This window comes from Harmonia axyridis, chromosome 6 (genome assembly GCF_914767665.1).
Source record: "Harmonia axyridis chromosome 6, icHarAxyr1.1, whole genome shotgun sequence".
Classification (NCBI taxonomy): Eukaryota; Metazoa; Arthropoda; class Insecta; order Coleoptera; family Coccinellidae; genus Harmonia; species Harmonia axyridis.
Window position 1 is genome coordinate 36,542,133 of NC_059506.1, and position 17,087 is coordinate 36,559,219.

The window sequence follows — 17,087 nt, forward strand, 5'->3', positions numbered from 1 at the left end:
AATTAAGACCGGAAGTCTAATGAAATTAAATACAGCAAAGGCGGCTGTGGGAGGTCCGACTCCAACCACAGACCCCCCCCCCTTAGACGGCGTCACCGCCGCCTCCACAAAAATCCCCCGTCTGCAAACTGCCATAATCAACCTAACCTCAAAATCTATAACCCCAACGTCGACGTAGGCCGCGCCTCATTAGCGAGCACAATTCATTACGGAAGGCTTAAAATCAACCGGGTCTACCCCTTTTTCCTACAATTAAACCGGATGATCCAGGCAATTAGCAATTTAAGGTGAAAATTCACGAACCGACCTTTTGTGCGGTTATCGCCAGCGTTAGTCGCCAGAGGTCGCGATGTTTTTTCGTTCGTGTGTTGAATGTCCGAGTGACATGTGAGTTGAATAAGCTTCTATGGTTTTAGTTACGCTCAGTACTTCAACGATATTTTCGAGGAACGTCTTTTTTCCACAAAGATTAAAATATGTCCACTCCTTATAAAAGTCCGGGTTTAGATTTGAATTTAAAGAAGGTCTCATTAAAATTGAAAACTTATTCGAATAAAGAGTTGGTAGATCAACTGGGTCAATATATTTATGTAAGCATTAGATGTACAGGTACTGTAGTTCAATGCATAGAGAAATAAACATAGATAGAGGGAGTATACGCAATTTTTACATTTCCCCAACATGGTTAGATTACGTTGTCGGATTGTGATATATTTTCAAATCCAAAATTTTACTATATCATTATGAATGTATAGATATTATATTGAATGGAATGTATTTATTTGAGTTATTCCCGATTAAATATGCAAATTTGAATATTTGGAATCCGATATTTTTCCTAATTGTCGAATTTATAATAAGCAGAATATTTATTAGTTTCTGTATCTACCTGCTGAAATCTAAGGTTTGGCAACTTTTACTCTCCTAGTGTCATCGGTTGTTTCACGTCGTTTGGCGCGCTTGAAGTTTGTTTTCTGAATTTCTGATATATAAAGGTATTCATTGCAATATATTTTGAGTTGATATGAAACGTTGATCCACTATGGGACATAAGAAGTGCGTTCTTTGTGGAGAAACTCGCGAATTGAGTAAAATATCGTATCACTGATATGTTTTTATTTCCGTGCGCTTCCTGTCAAACTTGACAGTTCATGTTGGGGAGAAAATTTGCTTACTGAAAATGACATATGCTCCCTCTATCTATGTTTATTACTCTGAGCTTCTCAACTTAAAATACTAATAAAGGTACTAAGATGCATATAATCCCTGGTGTGTGTACTGATTCGATTTTGTTTCAGACTTCTTGAGATATCCACCTGTTGCTTTGGTGATCTGCCTCACCAGAGTTCTGTTAGGTGGCGCTCTTCAGAAATTTTCGAATTTCCGCTATCTGCCTGGCGCTGTTTAAAAATGAAATACTGATTTTAGACTTTACAAACTTTCACAATAAATTACAATTCAGTTCCTATCGAATTTTCAATGAAATGAATGGAATATAATGACAGAGTAATGAAGAATGTTACGAGCATAGAATATAAAATATTATTGTTTTAAACTCAAAGGTCACGAGAGCCAAGAATCGAGAGAAATGTCAAATATAAACGATGAAAGCGCCATCTGAATCAGAAGCGATCCCTCGAAAGCAAGTAGGTAAAAATCTCCCGTTCTGGCTGAAAGTTTTACAGGTATAAGTAGACACACCAGGTTTTCTATGCATCTTAAAAGGCACCTATATACGCTCTATTAGTGTGACACACACCACCATTTTTGGTTTCTCCTGTCAGTGTCCGGAATCCAAACAAATAAATTGTCATCCAAATTAGTACAGTGTCGTTGAAGGAATTGACTTATTTTCATAAATAAATAAGAGTATTTGAGGAACGATTTCAGTATCAATTGATAGACAGAAGGAACGAGGTTAATATCAGTAAGTTTGAATCTTGTATCCTCCCCCAGATTTTGTAAAAAGCCGTGTTCATTAGTTGAACTTCAAGTTCGAACTTACTGGCATTAATCTCGTGCCTTCTGTCTATCAATTAATACTGAAATCGTTCCTCAAATACTCTTATTTATGGAAATAAGCCAATTCCTTCAACAACATCGTACTAATTTGAATGACAATTTATTTGTTTGGATTCCGAACACTGACAGGAGAACCAAAAATGACGGTGTGTGACACTAATAGAGTGTATTATAGCATGTAATGCTCTGTGACTTTACATTAGAGGTTAGACCATAGAATTCGCAGTGATACGTTCCACAAATACCTCAACATCATTAAAAACGTCCTTATTTCCCCCCTCATGAATGCAGACACCACTCTATTCATTACGTACGTCCCGAAATCAACAACGTACACCCCTTTTTCGTACAATTAACCGGATCATCCGAGCAATTAGCAATTTAAGGTGGAAATTCACGGACCGGGCCTCTCGCCCGCGCAAGCTGTAATCTAGTGGGCGCGCGTGCTTGCAGAGGTTAAATTGCTTCATTCCGTCGTCTATGGTCGGCCCGTTCTTTTTTTTTCTGTGGAAATTAACTCTTTCCGGCGAGTTATTTCGATCCAGTTTCCTGGAACGGAAAGGAACGAAATGGATCGGGGCGGTAATTGAAAGTCCAACTGGGCAAGGTGCGAACTGGATACGAAAATAAGAGGGAAAGGACCCAATGGACTTATCGATTCAGGGGACCGACGTGGTGATGTGATTATTTACGGAAGAGAAGGGTTGGAGGCATATAATTTTGGTCTTTGCTGTAGATGTTGATATAAAGGGCGGATTATTCGATTGACATGAATTTTATTTATCCGCAAGATAATCTTGTGGCATTACATTTTAAATATGATTTCTGGCATATGACCGCCACGGCTGGCTCGGATGTAGTCCAATCTGGACGTCCAATTTTCCATGACTTGTTCCAACATTTGTGGCCGTATATCGGCAATACCACGGCGGATGTTGTCTTCCAAATGGTCAAGGGTTTGTGGCTTATCCGCATAGACCAATGACTTTACATAGCCCCACAGAAAGTAGTCTAGCGGTGTTAAATCACAAGATCTTGGAGGCCAATTCACAGGTTCAAAACGTAAAATTAGGCGGTCACCAAACGTGTCTTTCAATAAATCGATTGTGGCACGAGCTGTGTGACATGTTGCGCCGTCTTGTTGGAAACACAGCTCCTGGACATCATGGTTGTTCAATTCAGGAATGAAAAAGTTAGTAATCATGGCTCTATACCGATCACCATTGACTGTAACGTTCTGGACATCATCGTTTTTGAAGAAGTACGGACCAATGATTCCACCAGCCCATAAAGCGCACTAAACAGTCAGTTTTTCTGGATGTAACGGTGTTTCGACATACTTTTGTGGATTAGCTTCACTCCAAATGCGGCAGTTTTGTTTGTTTTCCTGTTCTCAGAGCTCAAAAGAATGCTCTCTGGAAAGAAATTCAGCGCCAATGAAGAAGTTATCGCCGAAACTGAGGCCTATTTTGAAGCGGAAGACAAATAGTACAACAAAAATGGTATCGAAAATTTGGAGGATAGCTATAATCGCTGTATCGCCCTCGAAGGCAACTATGTTGACTAATAAAATCGAATTTTGCCAAAAAAAATGTACTTTACTGAGGTAGACCGGGGACTTTTCAATTGGCCTGTTATAACTGAAGCCAACTTCTGAAAAAATAATGTATTTCTATTTTCTGAAACTGCACAGTGCTATTAGTTAACTCTATAAAAATTAAATTTCAATCTCTTCCCCAATTAGAGATACAGAACACCACGAAATCAAACTTGGCCATCTTGACCCTCAAACGAACCCAGAAAACTCCATATCTTCACTTTTTCTCCTCTAAAAGTTATCTCACCAACACTAAAAAACTATCACATCGATAGAAACTCCCACAAAAAACGCCAACTCCAAAGGTCGAATCCCAAATCCCTAATCCATCTCCCTACGAATTATCCTAAGCGCTGAACACATGTAAACATCCTACAACCTCCCATAAAGCACCTTTTGAACCACCCCCCCTCTCGATCCCGTCGCCCGCGGCAGCTTCAACCGCGCGCAGACCTCAAAAAGCGGCAAGATGAACCCCGTATATGTATATACGTCTCACGGATGGATGTCAGCCATTTGGGCAAGGGAACGGGGTAAACAATTTTAAGAAGAGGATGTGCTGAATAAAATATGAAGCTTCGCGTTACTCGAACCGTGCACCGTATCGCGGATGCACAGGTGAGATGAGTTCACTTCGTTTGAGGGCACTACACCAAGACGCGAAAGGGTTTAAACTTTAAACCCTTAGAGGTTTTTCGACGTTCGTAGTATGTGGAAAAAGTTGGGACGGTTTGACGTTGCTAGGAAATGAGGGTGATAATAGTTCACGGTTTCACTTCGACGACTCTATTCTCAATAACTAACAGGCCAATTGAAAACTCCCCGGTCTACCAAAGTAAAACACATTTTTTTTGTCAAAATTCGATTTTATTATTCACCATAGTTGCCTTCGAGGGCGATAGAGCGATTATAGCGATCTTCCAACTTTTCGATACCATTTTTGTTATACGATTTGTCTTTCGCTTCAAAATAAGCCTCAGTTTCTGCGATTACTTCTTCATTGGCGCTAAATTTCTTTCTAGCGAGCACTCTTTTGAGGTCTGAGAACAGGAAAAAGTCGCTGAGGGCCAGATCTGGCGAATACGGTGGATGCAGAAGCAATTCGAAGTCCAATTCATGCAATTTTGCCATTGTTTTCATTGATTTGCGACACGGCGCATTGTCTTGATGAAACAGCACTTTTTTTTCTTCAAATGAGGCTGTTTTTTAACGATTTCATCCTTTAAACGATCCAATAACACTATATAATAATCGCTGTTGATGGTTTGGCCCTTTCGGAGGTAATCAATGAATATTATACCTTGCGCATCCCAGAATACTGATGCAGTAACCTTGCCAGCTGTCTACTGGGTTTTTTTCTCGCGTTGGATTCGGTTCATCGTGTGAAGTCCACTCAGCTGACTGTCGATTGGACTCAAGAGTGATGGAGCCATGTTTCATCCATTGTCACATATTAACTCGAAAATTCAGGTTTATTGCACTTAAACAGCTTCAAATACTGCTCAGAATTATTAACACGTTGCTACTTTTGATCGATTGTGAGCTCGCGCGGCACCCATTTTGCACACAGCTTTTTCATGTACAAAATATTCGTGAATGATATGATGTACACGTTCAGATGATATCTTCACAATGTCTGCTATCTTGATCAACTTCACTTCAAGGTAATTCTAAATTATTTTGTGAACTTTTTTGATTTTTTTGTCGATGACAGCCTCTTTTGGGCGTCCACTGCGTTCGCCGTCTTCGGTGCTCATTTCACCACGTTTAAATTTAGCATACCAATCAATGATGGTTGATTTTCCTGGTGCAGAACCCGGAAACTCTTCAAGTTTTTGCTAGATTTTGCTTCAACTGTATTTTTTCCCTTCAAAAAGAAATATTTCATCAGCACACGAAATTCTTCTTTTTCCATCTCTTTCCAAATAACAAAAGTAGCTACACTCACAAAGCAATATCTCACAAACTAATGGTCGGGTTGGTGTCAAATTTTGACACGTATCGTTTGGAGGTTGGTACTAACTAAAATCATTTGGATTTAATACTAGCATCCCCATCTGTGCATCAGACCGGGGACATTTCAATGGACCTAATATGCTGGGTGTTGCAGTTTCTTTGTTAGTTAGTATAATTCTGAGAATTTTTTATTCATATGCTCTTGATGAAAACAACCCGGCTTGGCTATAACCCGAGAATAAAAAGCTAGAATCATTAAAAATTTGAAGTCGAACACATAATCGAGCATAATCGCGTCTGCTCTGTGGTTGTCCCGTCTATGACGATCCTGGATGATGTAGGCTGTAAAATGTGAAACGAGGTGGCCATAAAAAAAATTCAGGGCGATCAATGCCATAGGACCTGTTCAAATCGGACGTAAAAACAGTTTGAGAGTGCAACAATATGATCAAATTGTGTAGGTTTTATCGGCGAAGGTAATTGAAGAGAAGGGATACTCATTTTCTGGAGTTGGCACCATTGCCTGTCATATTTTTATTCTTCTTCAATGGTTATTAGGATATATGGTGAATTAATCTGTCTAATCTAATTTTTGCGTTTAAAATAACGATGTTTATCCACTCTCTGAATATTTTTTTATTCACTATTAGAGTTGATTCAAACTCAGGCAAAATACCGAATTGCTGCTCCTAAACAAGGTGGCTGGCATACAGGCACCCCACCACATATCTAAACACAAACTGCATTTGAAATATACATGAAAGTATGTACACGGTGGAACAAATAGGAAATAATAAGGGAGTAGAGTTTCCCCTACCGGTATCACTTTACCCTGTTAAATTTTCAAGAAGGCCAAAAGTGAGATAGGAAGAGAATACGTAATACCCACTCTCTTATGTGGAATTTGCCTGATTGAAGTTGTTAGTCCCTTGTGGACGCCAGAGAACGTAATTTCGAATTTCTACTTCTTCACGCCCCTTCTATGCTCCAATTTTGATTAGAACTTGCCGTATTTCAAAAACGACCTTATGAAGTTTCCTCCGTTATTGGACAGTTGGCAGTCGTGGAGCGGAGATGATAGCCGAGCATAGAATTATAATAATTCAGAGGAAATCAACATAGAACAAAATTATTTCATTTCTAAACGATTGTAGAAAGTTATCTTTGTGTCACTCTGGTTAACCTAACAAATTCGGGAATGTCTCTTCGTTTCGGAGTTATCAGGACCATAGACTGCAGTTTCGTGTGTAAAAACATGTCGCCATTCTAGGGATATTGTAGTTTAATGGCTTAGGAAATAGCTATTACCTCCGAATAAATCAGTTTTATTGAACGTTCATTGAATCCCATGGTTGTAGAGTCTTATGTTCAACGATTGAATTGGAATTTTATGGGTTAATATATCCGCTGCATCCACTGGAACGATTAAATTTTTTTTATACACATCGGGGGCCGATAGCACGGAACACGTGATGAAGGTCTTCGTTTTAACGGAATATAAAATGAACACGTCTGAGAAAGTTATCGACGCCGCGTTGGTAACAATGGATAGTTTGTTTTATAGTTGGCAATACTGCTGGTGAAGTGGCAACCGCGCATATAAAGTTGTTGAGAGGAATTTACGAGGTGTTATGTTTGAATTGAGGATATTTGTAGGAATTTATCAACCAATTTAAAAATAATAGTACCTAAGTGTCTTTATTTCGTATATCTTACGCTACTCCACAGATATAACATTGAAATTCATGTTATTGATGGGAGTAAATGTATGAATAAAGTAGAAATATGAGAGGATCATGATTGATGATACGATACCGAAAATAATATCAGACGTACAACTTTGCTTCCGCCGTTTTGCAATAGTTGGCTGTAGCGGTGAGTGGTTTTCGAAATAGAACGTAGATGTCATAGAATAAACTATATGTGTATTTGTGAACATAACGCCATAGAAATATTAGTCGATTTGTGTCTGGATCATAAAGTTATCCACTATTAAACATGTCAGCTTAGCTTACCAGCCAAATTCTCATCATTTGCTGGAGGCTTTAATTTTCTGCTTTAATATAAAGAAATCTGCGACTGAGGCTCATCGAATACTCTCAAATACCTATGGTGTGGCCGCTATTAGTGGAAGAACGTGCCGAGAGTGGTTTCAACGCTTTAAGAACTGTGATTTTGACGTCGAAGATCAGCATGGCGGTGGAACAAAGAAGGTTTTCGAAGATGCAGAATTGGAGGCATAACCTGATTAAGATTCGTGTCAAACGCAACAAGAATTGGCAGGAAAATTGGGAGTGATGCAACAAGCCATTTCAAAACGCCTGAAAGTCATAGTCAGAAACAAGAAAATTGGGTGATGTACGAGTTCAAGCCGAGAGATGTTGAACGGCGTTTGTTCACTTGTAAACAGCTGCTTGCAAGGCAAATACGGAAGGGATTTCTGCCTCGCTTTGTGATTGGAGACGAAAAATGGGATCATTACGATAATCCCAAGCGCAAAAAATCATGGGGATATGCCGGCTATGATTCCACGACGACGGGCAAACTTAACGTAATTAATGCGTTTGAGCAGAGCATTGAGAGACAAACCGCCGCAATACAACGAGAGACACGATAAAGTGATTTCACAGCATGACAATGCTCGACCCCATGTTGCGAAAGTGGTCAAGACATACTTGGAAACGTTGAAATGGAAAATCCTACCCCACTCGCCGTATTCTCCAGAAGTTACTTTTTCAGACTATCTCTTGTTTCAATCAATGGCATTCGGCCTAGCTGGCCAGCACTTACGGTCTTATTAAGAAGTAAAAAATTGGATCGATTCGTGGATCGCTTCAGAAGATGACCAGTTTTTTCAACGCGGGATTCGTACGCTGCCCGAAAGATCGGAGAAAGTAGTGGCCAGCGATGGACAATACTTTGAATCATAAATGTATAGCAAGTTTTTCACAATAAATCCCCAAGTTTTGGAAAAAAACGGCGGAAACAAAGTTGAACGCCTATTGGAAAAAATACTTGGAAATGTTTTGGACATGATTAATTTAAAAACCTCATATGTCCCTTGGGTTAGATCTTCATATTTTGTGCCCAAGATTCATTTATTGAGTTATTCTCAATTACTCTTGACACACCCTGTTTATTCCATCAACCCTTCAAAAAAAAAAAAACACACAAAACCAATTACGCTCCAACCTTCAATCTTCTGCGATTTAATCGAAACAGAATCGCCACAAAACACCAATGACGTCAGCTCCGGATTCCCCACAGCGCTAGACAGCCGAACACGCGTATAAATTCCAAGCCAGACCAAAATTACCCGTGAAAAAAAAACCGACAGATAGCCTAATGAAGACGCATCAGCGCAAAAATTGTTATCTACCCCTAATGAGCTCCAAATGGAGAATTATCGTCTTCGATATCTTCGTTAAACGCGCGTTACGCGCGTGGTGAATTATTAGGCCAATCGAAAAGTCCCCGGTCTGATGCACAGATTTGTTTATTTGTATAGTAATCAATGTAAATTTACAAAGATCCTACCATTTTAACCCATCAAAATTACATGGGGAGTCATAAATACAATGGTATATACAGGCATATGAATATACATAAATATTATTGAAATTAAACAAAGCAGTCAGATAACGTTACTTGTAAAGGGTAATATAAAACAATGGACATTTTTACACGAGTAACATACATTTTTTCACTTTATAGGACCTGTGAAGTACTCTTCCAATCTGTAGTAGGCTTTCCGCAGCAGTTCCGTCTTGAGTACATTCCGTAATTTTTTGTTGCTCAGTTCCTTATATATTTCCGGCAGGCTGTTATATATTTTTACCGCTTGGTTTATACTTAGTTGGGTCGTGGTCAGTGTGTGGTGAGTGATGTTGGCGGTGTTAGTATTATATCCATATGATTTTCAGTTAGTACAAACCTTCAAACGATACGAGTCAAAATTTGACAGCAGTCCGACCATCAGTTTGTGAAATATTCCGTTGTGAGTGTAGCTACTTTTGTTATTTGAAAAAAGATGAAAAAAAAAGAAGTTCGTGTGCTGATAAAATATTGCTTTTTGAAGGGGAAAAATACAGGTGAAGCGAAATCTTGGCTTGATGAAGAGTTTCTGGGGTCTGCACCAAGAAAATCAACCATCATTGATTGGTGAATTTGAAGGTGGTGAAATGAGCTCCGAAGACCGCGGACGCAGTGGTCGCTCAAAAGAGACTGTCACCGACAAAAAAATCAAAAAAATTCACAAAATACTTTTGAATGACCGTAAAGTGAAGTTGATCGAGATAGCAGACATTGTGAAGATAACATCTGAACGTGTACTTCATATCATTCACGAATATTTGTATATGAGAAAGCTGTGTGCAAAATGGGTGCCGCGCGAGCTCACAATCGATCAAAATCTACAACGTGTTTATTATTCTGTGTAGTGTTCGAAGCTGTTTAAGTGCAATAAATCTGAATTATTGCGTCGATATATGACAATGGATGAAATATGGCTCCATCATTTCAATCCGGAGTCCAATCGACAGTCAGCTGAATGGACTGCATACGATGAACCGAATCCAAACGGAGAATAACACAACAGTCAGCTGGCAAGGTTATGGCATTAGTATTCTGGAATGCGCAAGGTATAATATTCATTTATTACCTCCAAAAGGGCCAGACCATCAACAGCGATTATTATATAGCGTTTAAAGGATGAATTCATTAAAAAACGGCCCCATTAGAAGAAAAAAAGGTGCTGTTTCATCAAGACAATGCGCCGTGTCACAAATCAATGAAAACAATGGCAAAATTGCATGAATTGGGCTTCGAATTGCTTCTGCATCCACCGCATTCGCCAGATCTGGTTCCCAGCGACTTTTTCCTGTTTTCAGACCTCAAAAGAATGCTCGCTGGGAAGAAATTCAGCGTCAATGAAGAAGTTATCGCCGAAACTGAGGCCTGTTTTCAAGCGAAAGACAAATCGTACTAGAAAAATTTTATCGAAAAGTTGGAAGATCGCTATAATCGCTGTATCGCCCTAGAAGGCAACTATGTTGATTTTTAAATCGAATTTTGCCAAAAAAAACGTGTTTTACCATGGCAGACCGGGGACTTTTCAATCGGCCCATTATAACCTCAATCTGGACGTACCGATTGCGTAGAGGATTGTTGCGAAGATACGCCGCTAGGGGGCGCATTTCATAATTCAACCGGATGGCAGCCTCATTTATTAGCGATGAAGTTGGCCCGGGAGTCTTGGGACATATTCGGTAGCGATTTCAATTTGGAGAGGGGGTATTACGGAACCCCTAGTCGACTTTTATCATTTCCTGGCTCGGATGAGCAAGGGGAAGATTGGGCCAGGTACGAAGGAACTTGTTCTCGCATGATGATATCTTGTCTTGTAGACCGCTGATTGTTTTGCGTTTCTCGAGGTTAATGTGGCTGAAAATTGGCGTATTCGCCGTGTTCTGTGGTTTCGAGATGTGGTGGGGATTGCGAGTTTCGGTTGTTTTCAGGTTTGTTCATCTGGTGGTTTTGTATTTGGTTGTGATTGGGTGGAAATTGGGGCTTAGATGGTTCTTTCTCGGGTGGTATATCAGTAGGCTAATCTGGTGTTCTTGCTCTTACGATTTACTGGAAATATGTTTCTCTAATTCTGTGGTTATTCCGTTTATTCTTCCACATCTTGTAGAACAAAACCGTGCGAGAATATATCAGAAACGCAAGGTTTTCATGGTTATATTTTATTATTATATGTTGGTACTCCGAACTTTCCGCCACGGCTTTATCTGTCAATTCATCAATTTGCCTTAAAGAAATCAGTTCTGCCAACCAACATTTTTCAATGCAAAAATCACTAAATGATATTTATGGAAATATTTCATTTATTTCAATAAGAATGCAATGAATTAGAGAAAATAATGTATAACACTCGTACAGAAAACTCATTTTGCCACTCGTTTATTCAAAAACTCGCCACTTCGTGGCTCGTTCTTGAATTTTGAACTCGTGGAAGAATATCAATGCCTTCTGCACTTGTATTATAAATAACTAAATAAATAACTCTTTTTGTGAGCTTTTTATTCCCGTAGGTTTCTGTGAGACTTTTCAGAAGCTCAGAGATTATGGAGCGAGCTAGACAAACTGGCTTTGTTCAGTGCAGACTCTGTTGCAGTATCCAAGGGCCATTTCCATAATCCATTCGAAAACGCTCATTTTGTTACAGACTATTTTATTAGAAAGTAGCTTTCAAAGCAGTGGCGACGCTAGGGGGCCAGGAGGGACCCAGGCGCCCCCTAAACTTCTGCTGCCCCCCCTAAAATTTGACATACTCAGGCTAAAAATCAGCAGACCTTCAATTTCGCTATACTTTGGCCCCCTAAAAAAAAAATCCGGTCTCCTCTTGGCCACCACTGTTTTTGAAAGCCTGCGTCGCCACTGCTGTAGTTAACCGGTAAGTCCATCGTTTCAGGATTTATAGGCTGTAAACTGAAATTTTCAAAAAAAATTCAATAATATTCTCGAAGCTGTCAATTCTCCTTGAGGTAAGATACGGACTTGAAACCTCAATTAGTTTTAGATCTCATCTCGATCTATAAAAAACGTTTTTGTTTGAGGGGTCTATGACCAATATTTCGGGAGATATTACGTTTTATTGTGTAGAAATTCAATTTTTACGGTTTTTTTCCAAATTTCGAGTTAAAAATTCTCATAAACTGTTAGCTCTACGAACAATCGATGAGCGGTGTTAAAATTCACGATCCCTAATCAGCCGGATTCAAAAGTTTCTTCATGGAAATTTGCACCTTGACGTGAGATTACTTTAAAAAATACACCAATTGTAAGACTTTCTTAGTATAACCTAAGTTATACCAATGTTGAGAAAAATATCCGAAAAGCAGCAATTAAGTCTACTAAACTCCGATCGTTTTACATCAAAAAACCATCCCTCACTCCAACTAACCCCAAACGAAAGCCCTAAACCCCATCTTCCCCTCGTCTGTCAAAAACTTCCTCCCAAAAACGACTCGAAATCACATCTAATACCCTCTCATCCCACCACGCGGCGTCTCCATCGCTCAAACGTCAAACCGCAACGACCTTCATCTGTCACCCGATCACGGTATACCTTTCCGCTCCGTCAGACCATAGAAAAAACTGTTTATCAGCGGCCGAATTAAAAAAAGGAGACGTGCCAAACGCGAGAAATCTATCGTTTTCGATTTGAGATGGAAAGAGAGCGGCCTGGGCTTCAGATAAGACGCTGAATTTTTCAGGCCGTGCCGTCCCGGCGTTATGCCGTCCCTACACGGAGACGTGAACGGCGGGTATTCGTTGAAAGGGACATAGAAATTCAATTATCCACACGACCTACCGCGAATAGACGTCTGGCAAAAACGGGGACAAAGACGGCTCTCCATTATGATATTTAAATCATCGTATTACGATGGGGGGGAGAGAGGGGCATTGGAGTGGAATGGTAAGGTTTTTTTGAGCTGGGGTCACTTCGTTGGTTTCGCAGGATTGCCTTATGAACTGGTTCTCTCGACCGGATATTGTATATTTCTTGATATTTTGCTCCACATCGGCAGAAAAAATTGACCATTCTTTCAGAGGTTTCGAATGTCTCTACGTAGGCAGAATTTTCGGCCAGATGGTGGATAATGTATTCCGTAGATAATGATGCGATACTCGAAGAACAGAGACACAAAATTAGTTTTTGTATTAGACTCAAAAGTTCACCATTTTCAACAAATTGTAAGCCATATTCAAGAGGTCCCCAAATGTTTATTGTCTTCCCGGAAATTATTTTGTCTGTGCTTGAATTAACTTGAACCCCCATATTGCCCTGAAACAGGCTCCACTAAGGATCCCTTTGTTAACTGTTAGTTTGTTGAATAAGTCTAATCAGTAAATAGACGACTTTTTTGTTAAGATATAGGGAGAAGAGGTGGTTTATAACAACTTAATCAATAAATCCTGAGACTTGTCAGTTGGAATCTCAGCAATCACTTCTTACTTAGAGCCAAATTTGAATTGTTCCGATTACGAAGATCACGAGAATGCTTGCAGTTGGCTGAAATTAAGAAAAGAAAATTGATAATTTTCCCAAGGCTGCCAATTCTCTTCTTCAAAATCGATGATGGCCAGAACGTTACAGTCAATGGTGATCGGTATAAAGCCATGATTACTAACTTTTTCATTCCTGAATTGAACAACCATGATGTCCAGGAGCTGTGGTTCCAACAAGACGGCGCAACATGTCACACAGCTCGTGCCACAATCGTTTTATTGAAAGACACGTTTGGTGACCGCCTAATTTCACGTTTTGGACCTGTGAATTGGCCTCCAAGATCTTATGATTCAACACCGCTAGACTACTTTCTGTGGGGCTATGTAAAGTCAATGGTCTATGCGGATAAGCCACAAACCCTTGACCATTTGGAAGACAACATTCGCTGTGTTATTGCCGATATACGGCAACAAATGTTGGAAAAAGTCATCGAAAATTGGACGTCCAGATTGGACTACATCCGAGCCAGCCGTGGCGGTCATATCCCAGAAATCAGATTTAAAATGTAATGCCACAAGATTATCTTGCGGATAAATAAAATTCATTTCAATCGAATAATCCATCGTTGTTTTATTGCAATTTAAAGTTCTATATATGGCTCTAAAAAAACACTCTTCAGTAAAATCAGAGTGTGTACCAACCTAAAGTAGGTCGATTTAAAAATTAACCGTACATTTAATCAACACAACAATAATATCCTCGTTACACGTCCCCAATCTCCCCCAAAATCTCCACTAAATCTAATCAGAAAACACGTTTCCCAACAACCCAATCGAACAGAGTGAAAAACACCCCTGCCGTCCATCCCGGCAGAAGAAACGCCAGCCAATTCCACCTGATATCAATTCGATTACCACCCCTCCACCCCCTGCCCGATTGTAACGTCATCCGACGCCGTGGAAATCCCCCGGGAAAACCGTCAGAAACGACAAAAAACAAACCGGAAGCGGCCGGGCGAAAAACGCTCATCGTAGTGGCTACTAAAGGACGAACGACCACCGGATATCGTAGTGGGTGGAGAGCCTTAACGACCGCGTCCGGTATCGGCTTTATCGGAGTTTTTCGCGGTTTTTAACAAGCGAGATAGGACGCGAAATTGGTACGGTACTATTTTTCAGATTTTTATACAGATAGGCGAGCCGTAGTTTGTTTTACGGCCTCCGCAGGATACGAAAGGGCGCAGTTATTCGGGAACGAGGTCCCGCAGGAGCTTTTCCGATAAACGTGGGATTCGAACAACGGTTTTTACGTTGCGTGGATAAATGTTGTCGTGTGTGATACCTTTAGATTTAGGATCTATTTGGGAAGTGGATAAATGTTGGAATGTGTGATACCTTTAGATTTGGAATCTATTAGAAAAAGTAGTGAGGAAAAGATATATTTGCTTGAAATAATTCATTTATTATTGTTCTAATAGTAATATCAATGTAATTTGCAAACATTTCGAGAATGAAGTATTAGGTGTACAACTTTGCTTCCGCCTTTTGCAATAGCTGGCTGGAGCGGTAAGTGGTAGTCGAAATAAATGGGTCGTAGATGTCATACAATAAGCTAGGGTATTTGTAAACATAACGCCGTCGAAATATTAGTCGATTTGTGACTTCATCATAAATGCTCGAATGCTCGATTGAACATGTCAGCTTACTAGCCAAATTCTGGTAATTTGATGGAGGTTTTAATTTTCTGATTCAATATGAAGAAATCAGCGGCTGAGGCTCATCGAATGCTCTCAAATACCAATGGTGAGACCGCTTTTAGTGAAAGAAAGCGCCGAGAGTGGTTTCAACGCTTCAAGAACGAAGATTTTGAGGTCGAAGACCAGCATGGCGGTGGAAGAGAGAAGGTTTTCGAACATGCAGAATTGATCAAGACTCGTGTCAAACGCAACAAGAATTGGCAGGATCATTGGTAGTGACGCAACAAGCCATTTCAAAACGCCTGAAAGTCATGGGAATGATTCAGAAACAAGGAAATTGGGTGCCAAACGTGTTGAAGCCGAGGGATGTTGAACGGCGTTTGTTTGCTTGTGAACAGCTGCTTGCAAGGCAATGATGGAAGGGATTTCTGCATCGCATTGTGACTGGAGTCGAAAAATAAGTTGATAACGATAATCCCAAGTGCAGAAAATCATGGAGATATCCCGGCCATGCTTCCACGTCGACGGCCAAATCGAATATTCACAGTTCCAAGATCACGCTCATTATTTGGTGGAACCAGCTCGGCCTTGTGTATCATGAGTTGTAAAAACCGACTGAAACAATCACAGGCGATCGTTATCGAACGTAATTAATGCTTTTGCGCCGATCATTGAAAGACAAACGGCCGCAATAAAACGAGAGACATGATGAAGTGATTTTACAGTATAAAAATGCTCGATCCTATGTTGCAAAAGTGGTCAAGATATAATTGGAAACGGTGAATGGGAAGACCTACCCCACCTGCCGTATTCTCCAGACGTTTCTCCTTTGGACTATCACTTGTTTCAATTAATGGCACGAGGCCTGGCTGAACAGCACTTCCGGTCTTATGAAGAAGTAAAAAATTGGATCGCTTCGAAAAATGATCAGTTTTTTCAACGCGGGATTCGTACGCTTCCCGAAAGATGAGAGAAAGTAGTGGCCAGCGATGGACAATACTTTGAATTATAGATGTATAACCAGTTTTTTCACAATAAAGCCTCGAATTTCGGAAAAAACAGCGGAATCAAAGTTGTACGTCTATGCAACTCTTGTCGATGCCTCCACCTCCCGTCCTCCCTTTTCTAGTTTAGGTTTCACCTCCCAAATCGATGATAACTACGTGTACACCAGGTCTTGTTTACTACCGAATCAATGGCTGTGCTAATGCAGTGTTACCAATTCATTGTTTACCTAACGAGATGCTCAATTTCGACGTTACCGAGCTGACACTTCAACCGAATCAGTGTTCCATTGTTCTGGATCGTTACATACGAACATAGAAGAAGATGGAGAGCGACAAGTGTTGTTTTCTGCCAGAGATGGCCTCAGCGGAAGATTTTCGATTGAAAGTTTTGTCTTAATTATGTTAGAGGGTTCGAATTTAATCTGAAAAGGAATGAGGCGAAGTTTGTGATTGAATAAAGGAAATGTGTGTTCAGTTAGAGACAAAATCAACTTCCAAATGGTAAAGGATGACTATTTTAAGCTGAGTTAAGAAAAAAAAGTTATGTTGACTGTTACTTTTATGATATTGTCCAAGAGGCGTTTGGCCCATTTGGCTCAATCAAAAATACTCGGGAGTTTATTATCAAGTTGGATACTTAGGAGTATCTTTTACTTTTAGTCTGAATTAATTGATTCTTTTTCTTTATGAATCAGTTCGATGAACCTGGGCAAAAAAAATACCATATGATAAGCGCCAAATGAATGTATAATTTAAGCATAAAAATTTTAATTATTCCAACATGACCCAGATAAA

At 39.9% G+C, this 17,087-nt stretch overlaps 1 protein-coding gene across 2 annotated transcripts in view; it reads right to left on the reverse strand.

Annotated features, from left to right (window-relative positions):
- LOC123683473 overlaps window positions 1-17,087 on the reverse strand; it is an 85,582-nt gene that overhangs the window by 29,076 nt on the left and 39,419 nt on the right. The gene's annotated exons all lie outside the window — the stretch shown is intronic.